This window comes from Ailuropoda melanoleuca, chromosome 20, assembly GCF_002007445.2.
Source record: "Ailuropoda melanoleuca isolate Jingjing chromosome 20, ASM200744v2, whole genome shotgun sequence".
NCBI classification, from domain to species: Eukaryota; Metazoa; Chordata; class Mammalia; order Carnivora; family Ursidae; genus Ailuropoda; species Ailuropoda melanoleuca.
This window is the reverse complement of record NC_048237.1, coordinates 15,207,062-15,223,371: the sequence shown is the minus strand read 5'-3', so window position 1 is coordinate 15,223,371 and position 16,310 is coordinate 15,207,062.

Here is a 16,310-nt window from a genome sequence, read left to right as displayed (position 1 = left end):
TGCCAGGGGGAAAAGGGAATAGTTTTCAAAGGACAAGCAGAGCAGGAACGTAAGAATATGAAACTAGAGGGGAGATACCAGAACATCTTCCCGGAAGGCACGAATAATTAGAAAACGGCAAAAGTTTCTCTCTTCGGAACAGAAACATGACTCCTGGGATGCACCAAGAAGAAGCTGGGTCAAAGTCGCTGCAGTCCTTGGAGAGGTCAGATGTGAATTGTGGCTGACTGCTTCCACATAAGTGAAAAAGAGGGGCTGATAGACACTGAAGGCAGAGGAAACAGAACATCTTGTGTGGTAAAGCAAAGAGGAATCTCGCTTATGAAGCCATCGAGGACAGGGTTCTTACAGGCTGACATAGTTCGCTAGTAATTGTTAGATATCCGTTGCATTCCCCTCTCCAGCTCTCCACCCTTCACCTTTGCTTTTTTCTTTCCTGTTGCCATTGACAACAATTCAAGCACCAGCTCTTGCCTCCTAAGAATGAGGAAATTCTACAGACCCAACATATCAAATGGTTAGATTAGAAGGTACTGCTGGTTGGGGAAAAAGACACCTTGGGAAAAATTCCTTCCATTTAGCAGAATTCAAAATAGTATTTCTATAAGATTGATTATTTGCCACCTGTTTTTTCTTTTCTTTAGGAAGTTTTGAACGACACAAATTTTCCAAAGGACTCGTAAAAGTTGTTAGCCAGGTTTGGAACAAGTTTCACCACATGGCTTCTTGAGGCCAAAAGCAGTGAAATGTGGCTCTTACAAAAGAACTCTTCTCTCCTCATGCTGTTTGGCATAGGCCACCATTTCATGCCTCTGCAGCCCCACAGGATGAAGCCAAGATAAACTCCCCTCACAGACTCACTCTGCCGTGTTTACAATCTACACTTACTACAATGCTATGCATTTCAGAATTGCCCAGGGTCTTTTTGGCAAGTTATTATCTATCAGGACATCCAGAATCGGTAGAGGAAGACACCACCTAAATCAGTAGCTTTTAAACCTTTTTTTACCTTGACCCACAGGACAAAATGATTTTTATATTTTGACCTTGCACACATATTTATAAAATATACAAAAATATTCACAAACTGAATCAAGAGAATCATGAAACAATACTTTCTTATTCTGATACAATCTGAAATTTCAATCCCAGCTCTATTTCATTAAAAAATAAACAAACTTGTTGCTGCCCACTATATTGACCCTTTAATGGGTCATAAGCCCGTTTGGAAAATACTGGCCCAAAGGTTGTGATTTCACTTCCCAGACTGCAAGCCTTCCACAGTCTGATCCCATCTCCCTGTTTTATATGAGTTCCCACTTCTTTCAACACAGCTCTAAAAATAATATGATAGCATCCTTTTATTGGGCACCTACACTGTGACAGTTTCTGTACTAGAGACTTACATATATAGTATTTCTAATACTAATAACCCTGTGAAGAGAGTATAATTTCCTCTCAAATGACAAATGAAGAAACTGAGGCTCAGGGAATTTGATCAAGTGAGTGACTAATCTAGAACTGAACTAAAATGCATGTAATCCCAGAAGCCCTTCTCTTTCCACAGGAACACACTGGCCTTTAAGTGGGTATGTCTCCCTATTGTTCTTCCTCTCATTTTGCCTGGAGACCACCCATGTTCATGCTGTTCCTTTATATGGAAAGCCCTTCCAGCTTCTGCCTCTGGCATTTCCCATCTGTCTACTCACATTTCTGGACCCACCTCAAACTCGCTTTTCCTAAGAAACCACCCAAATGACATTGGCCCATGTTTTATTCCCTTCTAATTCTGGTAGATACTAAATTTCAGAGGTTAGAGCTCAAGTGCTGGAACCAGACTGCCAGTTTTTTGAATGCTAGTTCAGTCCCTTATAGTCTGGTAATGGTACTAACCATCTGTGTCTCCATTTTGTCTTCTGCAAAAAAAGATGATCATTGCTCTTACCCTTTAGGGGTTTTTTTGTTTTGTTTTGTTTTTATTTATTTATTTTTATTCTACAGAGATAGAGACAGCCAGCAAAAGAGGGAACACAAGCAGGGGGAGTGGGAGAGGAAGAAGCAGGCTCATAGCACAGAAGCCTGATGTGGGGCTCGATCCCAGAACACCGGGATCACACCCTGAGCCGAAGGCAGACGCTTAACCACTGTGCCACCCAGGTGCCCCACCCTTTAGGGTTTTGTCAAGATAAATGAGTTAACAGACATAGAGTGATTAGCATAGAAGCTGGTAGATAGTAGGTTTTTAATAAATGTTATTATTACTCAATTGCACCACAATGAGCCTTAATTATTTGTTCAATATGTATGTGTCTTACTTCTCTGACCAGAATATAAGCTCTTCCTGGGCAGGACTGGACCACATTTCTACGCATAGCTGTATCCCAGAGTTACATAGTGCCTGGCATGCCATATGCATTTAACAAGTCAGAGTTAAGCATTTCAAAACCGGCCAATGCCAGATGAAGAAATATTTTAAGCCAAGGAACAGCCAGTGAGGACCCGCTAGCCTTCATGTTTCTGAAGGTAAATATTGGTGACCTTTGGCGATCATTTTGCTTTGGGAAACTCACCAGGATGGTTTTGAAGTTTCCCACATTGAAGTGCTCTTGGGGAGATCTGTGGTGTAAATCCTTCTGTGTCCTGTGCAGTGAATAAGCACATATATATTGCATAGAGTCTGTACTGAAATTTACATCTCTTTATTTTTCCCAAGCTGATGTTATTTTAGCTCTTGAACCTTTAGTTCCACTTCTTTAAGTTGACTCTGTCTCTTCAAAGTTAAAGCTATCATCCTGTGATTCTCTCTCCCTCGCTTCACTTTCCCTCCTTCTTGATCAAGGAAGTCTAAGTTCTAAGCCCAACTGGGGCAAGGATGGGGTGAGAAATAGGACAATAAATTCTGGAGGGTTTTGCCACCTCCATGCTTTAATGAGCCTGTGAACATGGCTCTAAGAGGTCAGTGTGTTATACAAGCCTCTGCAAAAACTAGGACATTTTAAATTCACTCAATATAGCCACTTGCTTTGCCCATGGTTTTCTTTTTTAACCTCACCCAATTTGATCCATTCTGCAAACACCTGCCCCCCACAATAAGCACTTTGCTGTGAGGAAGTAACAGTTACAGCAAAGGCACAGACCTCCAGCCTGGCTGACTCTTGCCACTAGTCATAATGGAAATACTTTTTTTTTTTCCTCCTGTACACGGAAGCACGAAACACCAAACATAGAAAAAGTCACAAAGAGAAATCTCACAGAAAAAGCATTAGGAACATCTAAAGCAAATCACATATCTTACTGTATTTATTATTTTTTCCAAGAAGTAACAGTGTGAGATCCCTTAGATATCTGCCTGTAAGGAAAACATTTCTGTTACACTAACAACGCCCTTATTGATTCTGATGGCACCCAAACACTGGCCCACCTTCTACAATTTCACCTGTTAAACGCTGGTCCTCAGAACGTGGTTCTGCACTCTCGCTTCCATATTTGTTGGTCTGGTTCAAGGAAGACTGATGGGTAAAAAGGAAATATGGACAGAAATGACAGCTCCCTGGGAAGCGACATATTTTTTCTCTAGGAAGTGACTTGAATAGGTTTCAGCTGAGGGATAAATCATCCACAAACTCTACCTGCTCTATTGATGGCTCTGGGAAAGTTCTAAAAGAGCCTGGACACTTACTGGTTGCTCAGAATTCTTGGAATTATAACCTTGCCTGACTGATTGTCTGATTTCATTCCAGAATCTCTCAGTGTGTTATATTGCATGTGCTTATGCTGGCACAAATAGAAATATATAAATCAGTGTAAAATCAGCCAGGTCTGAGGATTTTACAGCATCCTTAGAAATACTGGTAGCAGACTAAGATTGCAAAATCATATTCTTGGCTTCAAACCAAAGCAGTAAGTACTGGTGTGATCACGGTAGCACTAAATGTGAATTTGGAGACATTTCTTTCGGAACCACACACCCACTTTGGTTTTTCTTCTGAGACTGGTTCTCCCAGGCTTCCTGGGACAACTCTGAAGACCAGATCTGCTATCACCAGCCACAAGCTCAAGTAGCCAATCAGTTTGGCCTATTGCCAACCAAACTTAGCTGTCCAATGGGGCTTATGACAAAGACAGATGTTAAGTACTACATGTTGGTATCACTTATGAAAAAACAGTCATGTATGTTAGGAAATCTTGAATAATGTATTTCACTAAATAAAAATTATTCAGTGATAACAATACAGAACCAAAGAAAACAAAACTTAGAGTAAAACCTTTCTGATGTACCAACTTTATTTTGATGTCTCTTTCTCACAATCTCCATGTAATTATTTTAAAAGTAAATTCCATTTCCAAGAATAAATTAATGTCATCTTTCCTCTACCCCGCTGAAAGTGATAAAATCAGACCAACCTTCTAGTCAGGTTTCAGGGTTTCTAAATAATCCACCTGTTCCTTCTAGAATAGTATGAGTACTTCCTCCTGCAGTAAATTTTTTTTCAACAAAATCATACTTTAGAGATTCTTCTTGTCAAAGCAGAGTTCTCCCTTTGAACTTCCCTTTCCAAGAATTCTACCCAGGGATGAACTAGCACCAGCGTCTACTCTAAGCCTGGAGAAAACTATCCTTAACTGCTGTACTCCAGAGGCTTATTTTCACAGAATAAGCATCATTTGATATGGAGTCAGAATACATTATGGGGAAAGAACTTCAGAGAGACTACACCGAATCTATTCACTAAAGCTTTGGGGCAGGGGGCTGGCTGGAGGGAAGAAAGGACCTAATTCCAGGAGTGGATGAACTATGAGTAACCAGAAGCTATAGTCCTGTGCTCGTGGAAAGTGAGGAAGGAGGAGAACTGGGTGTCCTTCCCCATCTCACCGGGTGCGGTGGGATATGGTCTGTCCTAGAACCCTGGCCCAAGCTGTTTAGTTCCCTGTAAGAGGTCGCCACACTGTGATGAGGAGAAGGAGGGAAGGAGAGTGATGAACCATTCCAAAAGCTCAGAGACTACATTTAAATCAAAGACAGGTACTCCCCAAAATGGCACCATGGCCCAGAGATTCTGGATCAGCTTCAACCTTCATGAACAAGAGCATGCTGGTATGAACGACAACATGATGTCACGTCAGTCCCTGGTGTTCAACTCTCCAGTGGCTCCCTTTGTTCTCATGATTAATCACCAAGAAGTTCCAAGTCCTATTGAACCTGCAGATTTGGCCTTGACATAGCTCACAGGCTCCCTCTCAAGGGATCTCCCTCTCCATCTTTGTGCTACATCCACAGTCACCTTTCTGGTGCTCCCACTCAGCTTCTGCTCCTCTCAGGACCTTCTCTGCCTAAAATGCCTACCCCCCATCCCCTCACCAACTCCGATATCATTTGTGTCATTTTTTCCTGAAAGCCAACCTGATCTTTGTTCACCCTACACTTTTTCTTTAGGCCCTTGATACAACAGCTATTAAATCATGATTTGTCTAATGGCTATCTTCTGCATTAGACTGGAAGACGGATGAATGTAGGAACTAGGTTTGCCCTGAAGTCTCAGCACCTAAGACAGTGCCTGAGTCACAGGGTGTGCTCAGTAAACCTTTGCTGAGTGAATACCTGAGAATGAATGGAGTTGTGCAGGAGAACATGGGGGACACTTCAGTTAGCAATGTGACGCATTTCTAGCATTCTGTAAACCCCAGATTAAGGTTTCCTAAATACCCGTTGTAATTATGTAGAGACTTTTTATAAATTATCAACAAAATAGGTCTCTGAACTTACAGAATAATTTTAGTCTGTCTTCAAAGCCAAAATATAGCCTTTTTATTAACAATTGTGGGGGGCAAAGAGAAAAATATGTAGAAGGATTAAAATGTTGTCCCACAATCCATGTGCTATGCCTTTCTACCATCTAATTTAATGGATTAAGTCAATCTTCATTTGGTGGATTAAGAAGCTGTGGTCCATATATACAATGGAATATTACTCAGCTATCAGAAAGAACGAATTCTCAACATTTGCTTGCAACATGGACGGCACTGGAGGAGATAATGCTAAGTGAAATAAGTCAAGCAGAGAAAGACAATTATCATATGATTTCTCTCATCTATGGAACATAAGAACTAGGAGGATCGGTAGGGGAAGAAAGGGATAAAGAAAAGGGGGGTAATCAGAAGGGGGAATGAAACATGAGAGACTATGGACTATGAGAAACAAACTGAAGACTTCAGAGGGGAGGGGGTGGGGGAAGGGGATAGACTGGTGATGGGTAGTAAGGAGGGCACGTATTGCATGGTGCACTGGGTGTTATACACAACTAATGAAGCATAACTTTACATCGGAATCTGGGGATGTACTGTATGGTGATTAACATAATATAATAAAATAAAATTAAAAAAAAAAATTCCATGTGTGCTATTTCCTGCTTTGTTATTGTAGGAAGCCCTCCTGGCTGAAATGGAGCAGAAAAAAACATCTGGGCCAGAATTCATCATGACCAAGGGACAGGACTTAACAGGTGTCAGAGTGATCAGAGATAATTACCAAGTAGATACGATCAGTCCTGATTTTTTCCCCTACTGTGGCTGAGTTTCATCAAGAGCAGCACTTCTCAAACTTTCATGTGCATTTGAAAGGGAATCTAGTAAAACGACGATTCTGATTTGGTAAATGTGGAGTGAGGCCCAAGATTCTGCATTTCTAACAAGCTCCTAGGTACTGTCTGCCCGGTTAGCTCAAGGATCACGGTTTAAGCAGCAAGCAAGGGCCTAGAACAGACAGGACCGGTCACAGGTTGGCACAGGTCAGATGACACAATCACACCCTGAAGCAAAGGATTTTCCTCACTGCGAGGTGATGTCGGAAAGTGCCAAATGTAACATATTTTACAGGCTGGTTAGGCCAAAGCGTGAACGGCAAAGACCATCTGTGACCAGCAGAGGGAAGCAGAGGGCAGGGTAAGTAGCACAGGACGCCCCAACAAGCCCAACACCCAGAGGGTAATTCCACTAAAGCTCAAACAGAGCCGATGTGAGAGGGCAGCTGGAGCTGCAGGACACTGACTGAGTCAGCAGTGTGGAGCGGGGTTCGCATGGATCAGAACAAATTCACAGGACGGAGCACTTTGTAGCAGCGGACGGAACATCCATCGCTGAGTCGGGAGACCCAGGATTCACTTAAGGCAGAAGCTCAAACCCTTTGGGCCAGTCACTCACCATCAGCCGGATTCCTTCATCAGTGAAACAGGACGAAGTGTGAAGCGTGGTCTCTAATGGGCGTCTCCACCTTCACATTCTGAGATGGCTGCTTCTTATTCAGACTTTGAGGAAACTGGAGGGGTCCTTATCCTATAAGCAAAGGATGGGGAGTCAGAGGGAGGACAAAGCCCATGAAGCAATGGCTGGGCACCAGGAGGCAAGGCCCAAAGTGCATGTGGATGGGCAGTGAATTGGTTTGGTCTAAAAGCCAGGGCTCTGTTGAGGCTGTGGGTTTTTTATTGTCGGTTTTTGTTTATTTATTTATTTTTTGTTATCAAAGGTTATGTATAAATAGGTTTTAAAAAAGCCAAAGAGGGGGACACCTGGGTGGCTCAGTCAGTTAAGCCTCCAACTTGGTTTCCACTCAGGTCATGATCTCAGGGTGGTGAGATCGAGCCCCACATGGGCTCGATGCTCAGTGAGAGGCGGCCTGAGATTCCCTCCCTCTCCCTCTGCCCCTCCCCCTGTTCACGCTCGCTTGCTCGCTTGTGCTCGCTCGCTCTCTCAAATAAAATAAAATCTTAAAAAAAAAACAGCCAAATAGGACAAAAAAGGCTTATAACCAAAATAGTCTCTTGTCCACCTTATCCTCCTCATCCTTTTCCCCAGAAGCAACGTCTTTTAATTATTTTACTGTTTCTTCTCCATATTCACCTCCGTATTTCCAAATAATATGTACGATATAATCCTATTACTTGACTCAGTAGCCTTTGACTTTTTACTATGGTGAATTAGGGTTTTAGTTCAATCATACCATCTCTTCCCCTTCATTATTCTCCAAATATAGCATATCTTACTTTTTAGATTATACCTATGTTCACTATTTCCATTATGACTACATATTATTCAAGTAACCTACTATGTCATGTAAAATACTGTGATTATACTTAATGTATAACTATCTGTTTTTCCTGGAATTAATAATTCTTATTTTTTTATTTGCTTCATTTCCTTTGACCAGCTGACTAAATTTCCCACACTCTCCAACACCTCTGTAAAATGTCTCTTTCAAGGACAGTTTTCCACATTGGGGAATTATCAGATTATTCTATTTCACCTTTTCTGTGTTGGATCCTGTTTTCTGAATCGCATCCTTCCTCCTGGATTTTTTTCCTATTTTAGTGGAGCATATCTCTGGTAACATCCACCAACCTTTATGTCAATGCCTCTCTGGGCATTGCGGTTTTCTAAAGCAATTCTCTAGTAGCTTTCTCAGGAAGAACTCACAGGTCAATGCCTCTTAAATTATAGTCATGACGGCATGTCTCAGCTCTTATATTTGAAGAGAAGTTTAGCTGGATTACAAACTCCTTAGCTTACATTTTCTTTCCTTGAGTATCTTATTTATCTTATTCCATTATTTTCCAGCATAATACATTGCTCTTGAACAGTCTGATGAAAACTGATTTCCTTTCCCTAACACATGAATTATCTTTTAGCCTAGATGCTCCGAGGATTTTTTTCTTCTGTTCTTTCAAGTTCAATATGCTTATTCAACTATGTATCAATGTTGGCCTTTTGGGGGTCACTTTTCCTAAGTATTTTCCCTTTAAATCTGAGGCTTGAAATCATCTTTTACTTCAAGAAAATTTTCTTGAGTTACAGATTGTACTTTTTGTTGTACTCCATTTATTTGGTTTCCTTCTTTGAGGATTCCTATCATACACATATTGGGTCTTCTTTACTTATCCTTTTATCTGCCGCTTGTTCTCAAATCCTCTCTCTTCATTTCTGATTGATCTTTAATTTTTTTTTTCCTTTTCCCTCTTCTGTTTCCCTAAAACAGTATCTACTGTGTTGTTTTCCTCCTGATATTGCCATTTCTGAAATTTTTCTTTTTTTACTTCTTTATTGTTATATTATTTCTCATTTAATGTTCTTTTTCTCCAATTATCTCACTGCTGAGTTTTTCTTATTCTGATTTCTCTTGTTCTCTGATAATTTCTATCAATTTTCTTTTAGCTTGTTTTGAAACACTGCTTTATAATTGTCATCTGCTCTCTGTGTATATTTTCCTAGAATGTTTCACTGAGTGAGGACATTATTCTACTTCTTAGTCTCCTTTTTTAAATAACTTTGTATTGTTTCACTCACAACCCTTTTCTGGTGCTCATTTTTCAGACAGATGAATTGTACTGAACTTTTAGGAAGCAGGGATGAGTTGGTAGCTTTTGTAGTTTCATAGTTTTAGAGTTCCTTCTTCTGTTGCTTTAGAAGAGACAAATGCACTGCCTTGAGCTTTCTGAGTTCCTCCTCTGCTCCCCTCTCCCATTTTCATCAAAATTTCTCATTCCTTTGTCATTATTCTTTCTATTCTTGATTTCGATTCTACTCTCATTAGTTTCTCCTTAATGCAAAACTTTGCCTCTGAATGGAGCTTTGGGTTTTTAGTTTCTAGAGCTGGTAGAACCCAGACTATGCTAGAAGCTCTCCTGTTAATTGCAGCCTTCAGCTCAAGTCACAGATGGAGCTCAGACCCTGCTATGGAAAGTCTAAACACTGTTCACCACACCTCCGTGTAAGTCAGAAAGGCATGGTGCTGGTTTGACTCTGTAACCCGTTCCACTCCCAGGATTTCTTAACTATATGTCACTTTTAGAGGTGAAGTCTAAAAGGGAAAGTAACAAAAGCATAATTTATGAATCTCCACATAAAACCTGACAGAGCAACTATTAACCTTGAGTTTTTAGGTTCTTACAAGTATTATTTCAAAAATTTAGCAACTCAGTGGATCCACATTTTTTGGGTTTCTATACTAGTTGTTCTATCTGAGTACCTGAGTTTGAGAGGAGTTTGTGATATTGGGCTTCTATAATCCACTATTTCATCATTTGTAAACAGTATAAAGAACAATAGCCACAGAGTTATTGAAATGATAAGATGAGGTGATGTGGCAGTTGAAGCAGATGAAATTGCCTGTGATTTAACCTGATACGTAAAAAATTATTTATAAAGTATAAAATGATACAGCATTGCTAGCTATTTCAAAATGGATTTATGAACTATGTGAAAACCTATGGTTTTGTTTAACTGCATTGTTTTCACCTTATATGCTATGTATTTCTGTCTTTTTCCACCAGAATATAAGCTTCGTAAGACCAAAGATCTTTATCGAATTTTGTTCACTACTTAGTACAGTGCCTGGCACACTGTAGGCACTCAGTAAATACTTAAAGGGCTGGTATCCAAGATCTATAAAGAACTTCTCAAACTCAACAACCAAAAAACAAATAATCCAGTCAATAAATGGGCAGAAGACATGAACAGACACTTCTCCAAAGAAGACATACAAATGGCTAACAGACACATGAAAAAATGCTCAACATCATTAGCCATCAGAGAAATACAAATCAAAACCACATTGAGATATCACCTCACACTAGTTAGAATGGCAAAAATTAACAAGACAGGAAACAACAAATGTTGGAGAAGATGCGGAGAAAGGGGAACCCTCTTACACTGTTGGTAGGAATGCAAGCTTGTACAGCCACTCTGGAAAACAGTATGGAGATTCCTCAAGACGTTAAAAATAGAGCTATTCTATGACCCAGCAATTACACTACGAGGTATTTATCCCAAAGATACAGATGTAGTGAAAAGAAAGGGCACATGCACTCCAATGTTCACAGCAGCAATGTCCACAATAGCCAAACTGTGGAAGGAACCGAGATGCCCTTCAACAGAATGGATAAAGAAGATGTGGTTCACATATACAATGGAATATTAGTCATCAGAAAGGATGAATAGCCACCATTTGCATCAACATGGATGGAAACTGGAGGGGATTATGCTAAGTGAAATAAGTCAAGCAGAGAAAGACAATTATTGTATGGTTTCACTCATATGTGGAACATAAGGAATAGCGTGGAGAACCACAGGGGAAGGGAGGGAAAACTGAATGGGAAGAAATCAGACAGGGAGACAAACCATGAGAGACTATGGACTTCGAAACCAAACTAAGGGTTACAGAAGGGAGGGGGATGGGGGAAGGGGGTTACCCGGTGATGGGTATTAAGGAGGCCACATGTGGTGATGAGCACTGGGTGTTTATGCAACTAATGAATCGTTGAACACTATATCAGAAATTAATGAAGTACTATATGTTGGCTAATTGAACATAATAAAAGAAAAATAAATAGTTGATGAACGAACTAATCATTTGTGCTAACTTTGCCTTAAAGCATTTATGCAAAAGATAAAACAAATGGGCAAATATTACATTATTCTTCAGCTGTTGTTGAATTAGGACTGTGTAACATCCTATGCCAACCCATTTCCTTCACATGCTCTTCCAACCCTTTCCTTTTAGTTTGCTTTGCATCCTTGCCTAAAAATAACATCCCCCCGCCACCCGGCGCTGTAGCACAGGGACTCCGCAACACCCAGAAGTGCCAGAAACAGCTACTGCTGAAAACGTGGCAGCATTGGCTTCATGCCTCCATCCTCTGGTCCAAGATATAAAAAATTGAAACAATGTGGAGAATAGCTGGGCAGAGAACAAGGAACAGCATTGTCCTTCTCTCGCTGATGTTTAGAGAAGTCTGGCAGTCTGTTTTTAAGTAAATAGACTTGCTTTAATGGAGCAATCTGGCAAAATAAGCTGGGCTGCTTAGAGGGGATGAGAAGGTGCAGCACCGCTTCCCTCTCCCCTGGGAGCTATTTATTTGCAGAGGATGACAAATGAGAGCGAGGCAGAGGCCTGCGGTAATGACACTCAAAGCAAGAAAAATAATACCATGTGGCTTAGGATGGGCTCATCCTAACTCAACGTATAGATGGGTTTTGTGTGTTTAAATAGCTAGCCCTTCCATTTGCATCTCAAACGCTCCAGAGAAGAAGCACACAAATGCAGAACCATCCCCGGGTGTCCTCTTGTGAGTGGGTTTTGCAAGAGCAGGGGGGGACACAATGAGCAGATTAATGAGGAGAAACTTAGTCTCTGCAGGTTTTCTCCCTCTTTACTAATGGAGGGAGGACAAAACCACCAATTTGCTTCATCACCACACAGTACCTGACAAATGAGTAACATATTTACATCGGGAGGTATATGCGGCAGGGGGTGGGGTACAGAGGGGTGTGGGGAGGGGCAATTACCAAATGCTCACATGGAAACTCATATTTTGGACTTTACCCACAATATTCGCTGCTGGGGAAATGACACAGTGAAAGGGCCAGGTGTAGGTTAACTCTTTAAGTTTGTGCCAGAACCTTGAATTCTTTGGAAAGAAGAAAAGGACTTAATGTGAACTACAAATGCTTTAATCAAGTGGCTTTCTTCGCATACCATGAAAGCATTTTGAAACATTCAAATAAAAAAAAATTCCCTTATTTTCTGAAAATATAACCTCTTAAACACTAAGGACGCTGCCAGACCAAGTCCCATCAAGTAACAAGGCAAAATAAGAAGCTTAAAAGGGGTACGGATTAAGTTACATTTGCATGAATAAGCTTTTTTTGTCGTTCAGGCCTCAATCCTTAAAGGATCCTATCTTGTGCATGGAAGGTGTCTCCTCATTAAATTATACATTTATATCCTCAGTGTGGGTCCCAGTGGGACCCAAATGTCCCCAGGGCTCACCAACCTTTGGAGACAAATACCTACATCAATGGTTATAATTCAGAGTTTGCTGGCCCACTGTCCCCACCTGCAGGACCCTCCCCTCACCCCAACCAGGTGTTGCTGAGATGTCCAGGACCCGTGTCACATGTGCATCTGCTCCCCACACGTGAGCACAGCCACTGCCCTGCTGCAGACAGCTTCTGTGGGGGTGCCATTCTTCCCGGGTGGTGTCCCCAGGCTCCCAAACCTGCAACGCACACCAGCTGCCTAAAGAGGCTCATCAGCTTCCGGCCTCGCAGGTCAGTACCACGCTGGTTCTACAGCAAAAAAAGTGAGAGGGCCTCTCATTCCAGTGCCGTGTCCCACTTTGTTTCTTGAGCCTTGAAACAGCCTGACGGAGGCCCCACATCTCATAAAAATCTTTCATGAAGACATCTTCACCCACTTCTGCCTTCTGCTTCTCTCTCTACCTGTCTCAGATTGAGACCAAGACCCAAGGAATGGATAAACACCACTCTTCCATCACCCAAAGGGGCCCAAATGTCCTCCTTCCCAGAAATATTGGAGTACCCATGCAAATTAATTCCCTGAGGCCTTCCCTCCCATTTTACAAACTTGCCAAGATATATTTAAACCTTAACATCTGCCTTACCCTGTCTCTCACACCCAGGCACCAGGTCCTGTAAATTTTTCCTTTATAGATCTTCACGCTGACCCTTCCTTTCCTTCTCCTCTGCCACCATCTTCATTCAAGCTCTCTTTACTCCTGGCTTACCTCAGAAGTTCACTAATTAGAATCACTGCTCTGCTAATTCATCCTAAAAGCTGCTCTTAAAACAATAATCCACCTTAAACACAAACTTTTTGCTGTAGTTTCTGACTTTCAATCGGCCATACAAATCAGGTATGTTACAGTGGAGAGGATGCTAGCCTTGGAATCAATCACCCTGGGTTCGAATCTTCTCTTCGTGCTTGAATAATTTCCGTAACTTTAATTGCTTAAAGCCTAAATTTCATCACCTGTAAAATGTGATATTAATATGTGCTTCATAGGTCTATTGTAAAAAAAAATTAAATCATGAACATGAAGTGTTTTTTTTTAATGTGAATTACAAATGTGAAGAATAAGATTATAAAAATTCAAGTGCTTCCCTTAGATCTAAAGTCGTCCACAAGCTGACCCACTTTTCCAACCTTTTCTCCCATTACTCCCATTTCCAGCCCTCCTGCCTGGACTCATCTCTCTGCTTCTTGTCCTTCAAATGTGTCTTTCACTTTCATATAATGCTAGGTGCTGTAACAGATAAATCAAAATGTCATCGCCTTAATATGAGAGCAGTTTATTGTTTGCTCACTGAAAATCCAACACAGGTATTCTCACTCGGCATGTGGTTCTCGAAGTGATGACTCAAGGATTCAGGATCCTTCTCTCTATGGCCCCACCATCTTTAACATGTGGTTTCCGGGGTCACTCCAAAAGGAAAGAAAACATGGAGAATCGCACGCGGGTGGTTCTTCTGGGTCAGACCTGGAAGGGGCTCAGATCAGAGATGAGTCACAGAACAGCATCAAATATGGTGCAGTGGAGTGTCCAATAAGATGAGGACACAGATTTGGTGGATAGCCGGCTACTCTGTGCCACCACCTCAGATACACAACTAGAGAATACTGCCCAGGATGTATTCCCCAGGTACATCCTTCAAAGACCAGTTTAGACCTCCTTCATTCATGATATCCTTTTAGAGCAATCTAGCAGACGATCTTATTCTCCAAAGTCAAACTCCTGACATATATTGATTATCTTATCCTTTGACTCATTAGACTCCTTTTTGTTAAATCACAAAAATGTTTATCAGATCTCTTTCTTCTCAAACTCTCTGGAACATTTAAATCTGACAGATTTATCAGTTCTTTTTTCCACTGAATAACTGTGAGAGTCTCCCAAAGCAGCATTCGTCTGGTGAAAGTGGCTGGGAGGCTGTGGTCAGGCCTCAAACCTCAACGTCAAAGCCAAGAAGCTTCGGTTAGGAAAGAAACCAACTCCCTCCCACAGATCTTCCAAAGTGTCTAAGGCCTCTTAAGCTGTTGAGTTGTATGATGTTAACAATTTAGACATAAAACATAATAGAGAAAAATTTATACTTGTTGGTAGCCAATGATCCACAGTAGGAAGTGGGTAGTATTGACTATAGAAATAGTAGGAATTAAACATTTAAGGAAGTAAGGTGGGGAAGAATAGAAGATGTGAAAACTGTTTCTGTTCACTTTTTATAGTGTTCATTAGTGAAGTTTATGTAATGTTTTGTCCCTATCGATGGCAACATGTATACTATTCACCCTTGTCTGTTCTTCAGCACTTTGGGGAACAAGTGAGACTCCATGAGATGAAAATATGCGTATGATTTGGAGATGGAAGAAAATGAAGAAATTCATCAGTAATTGCTTACAGAACTTTGAAATATGAAAAAAAAAATTACCAGAATTCCAAACCCCCCCCACTGTAAAATAGCCCCTCAATTCCCTCTCCTCTCCTTCACCTGGGAACTCAGATGCCCAGAACTCACAGGACAATCTGGAAATCGCTACTGTGAAGTCTCCAGAGAAGCCCCCGAGAGTAGAGATCATTGCGCCCCCACCACTCCGGGCAGCACCGCGGTGAAGCCTCCGGGTTCTCCGGCCAGAGGAGCTGGCTCAGCCCATCCTTTTGAAGAGACACAAGCCTCACTTCTCGTTCCGCTGGTGACAGCACGGAACGGTGTAAACTAAAGGCTCCTTCACATTCATTCAAGCAGCTCGGCTCCTGTCCTGTTGACGTTCCCGAGCAGATGTGCAAGTGCCCAAAGACAATTAAATTATGATTCATACTCCAGGACGCCTGCTAAGGCAGGCTGCCTGGCCGTGAGCGAAAACATATTTTAGCAGCTGATCTTTCCCTTTGGTTGAGGACCAAGTCAGACCAGGCATGGCTTTGAAGGTATTTCTGTCTCGGTGGATTAGAGGTATCAAAAGAAGCAGCTCCACAAACCTTTTGACAAATATTTACAATCCTGCACTGAACAACCTCTACCGTACCCTAACCTTTACCGCCTTGTGACATGCCTGCCAACCTCCCTGCCAAACTCACGCGCTTGCCAGCGCAGGGGAGAGGCAGAGAGGGCCGCGGCTCGGAGGAAAGGAAGTACAGAGCGGTAGCGCGCCTGCTCTTTCCGCCGTGGAGGGGCGCGAGGCCCTTCGGCTCTGCCCGGCCGAGCGGGGCTCCCTTCCCCGGGCCCCACCCACCTCGGAGGGCGCCGCTCTGGCCCGGCGGGAGGGTCCGCCTTCTCAGCCGGGGTGCCGGCCGGACACCTTCCATAGTCACCTCGGTGAAGTCGTGGGACCGCCCTGAAGCCGGTTTGTTCCCCACATGCTGCAGGGATTAATGAAACGGATGACCGGTGTATCTTTTCTGTAAGCACAAAGACCTCACAACAAAAACAGACGGAGACCAAAAAGATACCGGAAGGAAGCCGGC